This window comes from Salmo salar, chromosome ssa04, assembly GCF_905237065.1.
Source record: "Salmo salar chromosome ssa04, Ssal_v3.1, whole genome shotgun sequence".
Classification (NCBI taxonomy): domain Eukaryota; kingdom Metazoa; phylum Chordata; class Actinopteri; order Salmoniformes; family Salmonidae; genus Salmo; species Salmo salar.
This window is the reverse complement of record NC_059445.1, coordinates 13,227,233-13,234,282: the sequence shown is the minus strand read 5'-3', so window position 1 is coordinate 13,234,282 and position 7,050 is coordinate 13,227,233.

Sequence of the window (7,050 nt, the reverse complement as noted above, 5' to 3'; positions counted from 1 at the left end):
GAAAAGTGATCTACAGCCGAGCAGTTCTTAATGAATTCATTGACAGGTGTTTGAAGAGAGCGTTAGAGGCACGCATCCCCACAGTGTGAGTTCCTCAGTTACAATGTGTTATCAGACGTTGCTTGAGGATGGGTAAAAGGTCTGTTTGAAGCAATATTGCAGCTGATAGCTGATCTACGGGGACCGGAAATGATTGAGCACGTGAGTAATGTCTAGTAGTAGAGACATTGCCAATCCGAGGAGCTCTGAGGTCTCTATTTTTCAATTCATCTTCCATTTGGTCTGTGAACCATCCTCACGAAACACCCAGCTTGTCATGTCCTTTATGGAATCATAATACTCTTCTTTTTTTTTTTTTTAAACCATTGCTTTGACTCTGTTCGTATACTATATGAAATGTCAGCTTTTTGACTTGCTCTGATTCAAAACTTAAATATTCTGATGTTGTATATGCTTAGTTGTACACACTGTATCATCGGGTACAGTGTTTTGTTTCAATAAGTACATCTGAAAACTGCTGTAGAAGGCTGTTTGAAACCACAGGGGACGTTGTTCAGCATGTATCAGCAGGCAGTAGTAGAGGAGTGGAGATGTGTACTCCTTGTGGATTAGTTGTCGATGGGCTTTATACAGTCTTTTCCCAAAATAATGTCCTTGAGACAGTGGTGAAATTGACCCAACGCACAAATTAGTGTATGTATACAGTACTCCACATTATTCAAGCCCTTTTCCTCTCCCTATAATCTCTCATTAAAATTAGATTCAATTAAAATACTTATCAAAGCTAGGACAAAAGAACCACTTCAAAATTAGATGGTTGAATATTTGCTGAGAAGGGGAAATATAGTCTCTATCAAAGACTTAAAAACAGTTTATTTTCAAAATCATTTAAATTTAGAATCGTTCACTTGCTAGATTAGTTGAATTCTGGGTTTTACATCTTTGATTGGATTAGGCACAGTTAAAGTAAAAAATCACAAAATCTGTGAATTACTGTGGGCTTCTATTAGAGAAGACAAATTAGTAGTAAGATTTTTTTTCAAAATGCATGTTTTTATGTGTAAGTCCATTAGTACATAAGACAGATGTTCAAAATGTAAGTCACCATTTGTTTTTTTAGGATGCATCTATACTCCAAAGCCAATCATTGTAAGACGTAGGTAGGTCTACATTCCGAATCCAGTGATGTGAAATGTATGGGTTAAGCAGAGAAAATTAAACTATGAGTCTGCTTCCATAAAGTTAATTAAAACTTTCAATTTATCTAGTCTCTTTCAGAATCACCTGAAACACACTTTATTTCCTTAGGAAAAAATATCCGCTTAAAAATATTACATAAACCTTGTTTTCTCCACATTGTTATTAAGAGTAATGAAGTTATTAAATTATAAACAATTGAAAATATAGTCTCAATGTGTTTATATAGGCTTACCATCACATCCTACTGTGGAATGGGGAATATTCACAGCCAGTCTTCTTTGTTTGGGAATTACAACTAACTGTCTGTTTGAATACACCCTCTGTCTCAGTGTGATACACTGATTTCACAGGACTGTGCTGTCACTTCCTGTGTGTCTGGGTGTATGTGTGTGTCACCACTCATCACTGCATTCGTCACAGTGGGCTGTTAGGTTAGGTGTCCTGGGCTATTCTGATCCCAGTCAAAAGAACACACACACACACACACACACACACACACACACACACACACACACACACACACACACACACACACACACACACACACACACACACACACACAAAGCTCCATCCCCCTGGTATTCAAGGTGTTAAGACGAGAATCACACCCCCCACACACTCACAACCAGACTGTCATCTCAGTTGCTGATTGAAGGGGCTGCCACAGTGAAGTGCATCACCAACCTATTTTGTCGTGCCGCTACCTTTGGGAGGAGATGTATTGAATTTGGACTGACACTTTTTCTACGTGTGTAGAGCTACAAAGCATCCCCTGATCCTCTTCCTCCATCTTCCTTCAATGTTCCCCCATCTCTCTCTCTCTGTCTCTTCGCGCTCTCTCTCTCCATCTCTTTGTCCATAGATCACGACCAGCAGCAGTCGACTCACCAGCCTTAATGCTGACTCCCTCTCCCCGGCCTTAATTAGCTGGTGTTTCAATATTTAATGTCCCCCTCGCCCCCCCGTGTCCCTGCGACTGGTTCCCATTTGAAAGTGCAGATTAGATGTGGCCATAGGCGGTGGGTGTTAAACACAAGAGGAGATTCATTGTGATGAAAAGACTGTAAGATAGAGAGATGAGAGAGACTGAGACAGAGAGAAACAGAGATGGGAGGGAGGGAGGGAGGGAGGGAGGGAGGGAGGGAGGGAGGGAGGGAGGGAGGGAGGGAGGGAGGGAGGGAGGGAGGGAGGAGGGAGGCTCTCACTCTGTCATAGTAACTAGCAGCCTGTATTATTCAATATTAAAATCACACTCTGTGCTGTATGTCTTGTCTAATATCCAATCCGGTCATGACCACAGTCTTTTGGTTCCAGGTAGGGGGCTGTTTTGAATGTACCTGTTTGAAATGGAAAGGTTGTTTTGTAATGTTGTAAAATGAGTGCTGCTGTTCTCCTCTCTGGCAGGATAAGAAATCTAGGGAGTGGAATTGAAACTGAGTTTTATTTTAGAGTTATAAATCTTAGGGTTTGGAAAATGAAATCCCTGCCTTAAAAATAGATATAGGCTATTGACTTGCAGATGATCATTGATTTAGATGAAAATAAATTGTGCGGGGCCCAGAAACTTAATTAAACTGAGAGCCCGTGTTCATCAACAGTTGGCCAGTCTATCATCATCTAACATTAATGTGTCAGTGCGCTTTAAGAAATCAAATTATGCTCTAGCGATGTAACAGATTAGTAGAGTCTACATTCTATCTTGGTGAGGGAATTTCTCTGAATGTCACTGTTGTGTCGTCTCATACGGTTCTGTTATATTCTCACGGGGCATTTTTCCCCTCTCTATGGAAATTCCTCTAAAGTCACCACTACATAACCGTTCTTTGCTTAACTGAATATCAGGTTTTGGCGTGGTGCTTCGACTGCGTGTTAGTTAGAGTCTATATCAAGACTCCCTCTAGCCCTCCAGATAAAATGTCCACCTCAGAAACATAGTTAAAATGTGTTAAACCTCCTGCTATGACCCAGTTAGCTCCACGCACGCACATGCACACGCACACACGCAGACGCACACACACACACACACACACACACACACACACACACACACACACACACACACACACACACACACACACACACACACACACACACACACACACACACACACACACACACACACACACACACACACACACACACACACACACACACACACACACACACACACCTCTCAGCTACACACACACACACACACACACCTCAGCTACACACACACACACACCTCTCAGCTACACACACACACACACACACACACACACACACACACACACACACACACACACACACACACACACACACACACACACACACACACAGACTCCTCTCAGCTACACAGAGAATCCTTAGAGGACTCGTGTAGCCTAGACGCAGCTTGAGCACAAGCCGTTACAATTACCAATACAAATCACAAATAATTCCCTGTCGGATCTTTAGCCGCACATCAGACACACTCAGACTCCATCTTATCATGGGGATCAGTATCTGTGTTAATTGCTGTTTACTGATTGTATTTTGAGATTGGTAAGTATGTGATTATGAATCTCTTTAAGGGTCTGGTGATCTTAGTGATGCTTAGCTATTCTCCATAGATGGAACACGGGTGGATTCTGGAGCACTGGGTGATGTAATGAATCATGTCAAGCTTTATGTTCTCCCTCGATGATCATGTAAAAAAAAAAGCACTATCTCTCTCTCATTCTCTCCCTCTTTCTCTCTCTTTCTTTTTCTCCCCCTCTTTTTATCTCTCTCTCACTTTCTCTCTATCATAAAAGCACCATATAAGTCAGCAACAGCAGGGCGGCTAAAGCCCCTGCCTCCCCACTGAAGCGTCTTCATCACTGACCTCTGAACAGCTCTTATAGCGCCTTCCCAGTACTGCTTCAGTCCTTTTGTTTCTCTCCCTGACCCCAGAACAGCTCTTATAGCGCCTCCCCAGTACTGCTTCAGTCCTTTTGTTTCTCTCCCTGACCCCAGAACAGCTCTGATAGCACCTCCCCAGTACTGCTCCAGTTGTTTTGTTTACTCACTGTTGTATTAAATCACCGGCAGCGCTACAGTAAGGAACTTCCTCCGATGTCGTCTGCTGCTCAGGCCCCTGAGGAATACATGGCCTACATTACTTCGCATTGTTGGGAAGCGTTGTTTGGAAGGGTTGAGGTGTGTGTGTGCGTGTGCGCTTCTGTGTGTGTGTGTGTGTGTGTGTGTGTGTGTGCACGCGTTTATGCGTGTGTGTGTGTGTGTGTGTGTTCCCCTATGTGCTCTTGTTTATAGGGGAACACACACTTTTTTCTCTCTTCCTATCCCTCTCCCTTCTCCACTCCAGCGTACTCCATCACTGTGTAACATTACAGACTGCAGACCTGGGCATTTTACAGCGGCTTGTCATTAACCACCCCGCCGTTCCACACACAAACGCACGTACGTAACCTTTCACATGCTGAAGGTCAAGCACAGGTGCACACATACTTGCACGCACACACACACACACACACACACAAACACACACACTAAGGTCACCTTGGCTGTCTTTACTAGAAACTGCTTTATAACGACTGACAGATGTTTCTATAAATCATTGGTCCCCCAGTGGACAGAGGTTCCACACACACACACACACACACACACACACACACACACACACACACACACACACACACACACACACACACACACTGCAGCAACACTCTATCCCTCTCCTTTTTTCTCCCTCCCCCCTCCCAGAGACACTCATGGGTGAGAAAAATATCCCCCACATTGACACACACCATCTAATAAAGCGATTTGAGCAACTGGAAAAACTGCTATATAAATCCAATCCATTCTTGATGCACTAAAATGTTTTGCGGCTGATGTATTGAAAGACCTGCAGCAGCAGCAGGGTTGATATACTGACCTGTAGTTGTAGGACTTTTACTAGTATTGTTGTGAACGGATGTTATTGGGGTGAGTGGTGTGCAGTTAGTTGTGAGCGAGTTTGGAGGGTAGAGTTGTAATGAGAGTTGTTAATGGGTCACTTCACAGACATCTTAGTTTGGATGAAGGGGCTTTCTCCCCCTTGGGTTGAAATGGAAAGCAACTGAGAAAATATCTCAACCACCTACTAGAATTGACCCACAACCAACAAAAAAATGCAAGACATTATATAAAATCACTATCGACTGTATAATATCTTAAATCATTTAATTTAGTTCTCTTAAGTAATGATATGCTCCTAAATGTGCTGCCAAGGAGAGATAAGAAGCTTCCGTTTCAGCCCAGACGTCAATTCAATGTCTATTCCACGTTGGTTCAACGTAATTTCATTGAAATGACACGGTTGATTCAATCAGTGTGTGCCCAGTGGGAGTACAGTATATCACCACTTGTTTCTGTCTTTCCCAAAGGGAAGAATTGGAGGGAATGTACAGGCCTAAGTCCTTATCTCCTAGAGATAGATTAGGTATTTAAAGTGACTGGTTACCATAGTGAATGTGTCTATGTCTAATCAGACTGTGGCTGAATCCAATAGGTCTTTATATGATGAGGTAATTCCAACCATTCAATCTCCATGGAGATTAACCAAAATTGAAGCACTTCCTCTATGAAACTCATTAACCCTGACTCCAAAGTTATTGTGAAGAAACCTCTGGTATCACTTCCACATTGTATGCAAATCTGTCCTAAAGTTATTTTTAATCTCCAATCCGCGATTAGGAGCGTGTGAATGAAGACGTAGGTCATTATTGAGCGGCCTAATTTGTAATGACGAATGGCGAGCGTGAATATTGCGGTTGCCAAACTGTCCCTTATCATTATCGCCCCCTCAGATGACATCAAGATTCCTCAACTCTCCTGCAGTCGACTCTGATTAAAAGTCCAATTAAAAACCTGTCGGTCAGAGGAGGAGCGTCCTGTCTCGCCGGACGTTGCCCGTAGCTGAGAGTTGATTCTCACACACTCACGTGTTGAGAAATAGTGATTCAGCCTTCATACTTCATCATCCTTCAGCCTTCATCATCCTTCTTGGTAATTAAATTCAAACAAGATGGCCTCACTTTGACACAGTAAAAAACAGCAAAAAATACCCCTGCTATAGGTTATACTGTACAACAGTGTGTGTAACCCATGGAAACCATGTGTTTGATGTTGTTGATACCTTTCCACCTATTCCACTCCAGTCATTACCACGTGCCTGTTCTCCCCAATTAAGTTGCCACCAACCTCCTGTGCTGTATAGTACTGTAACACAGGTTGAGTCCCAAATTCCACCCTATCCCACTCATAGTAGGGCCCTGGTCAAAAGTAGTGTACCATATAAGGGACAGGGTGCCATTTCAGACACAGTGCTGTTGTATGTGAGTGTGCTACTTCCCATATCCTAGGTCCAGGGTTTCTATGGTAACACTAACCACCGCACCACAGGTTCAGAACATCTAACCCTCTAAATTAGACCTTGGGGAGCCAGATAGATAACCGCTACAGTGTAACTCACACTTCACCTAGATAATAAAACATTATCTGATAATACATTGTACTGTTCTGTGCTGTATAAATATTTCATATTTGTGTGGTGAAATGAATCTCTCCACAGAGACCATTTTCGCAATCAACTTGACAATCATTCTGATCTGTGCTGATCTCTGTTAGTGTTTATGACTGGTTGTAAATGGCCCTCTTCTGCTCGCTCTAATATCTCTATGGCTTGTGCTATTATCACTGTACATAGTGAAGTGCTTATCTCAGCACTTTGAAACTCCTCTCTACAAACCAATGCCTGTATATATGAATGGACAACACCATCGATCACATGACACCATTCATTCCTATCTGAAGACTCAATAGCGCATTGAAGCCAAGTGAAGTCTGTTA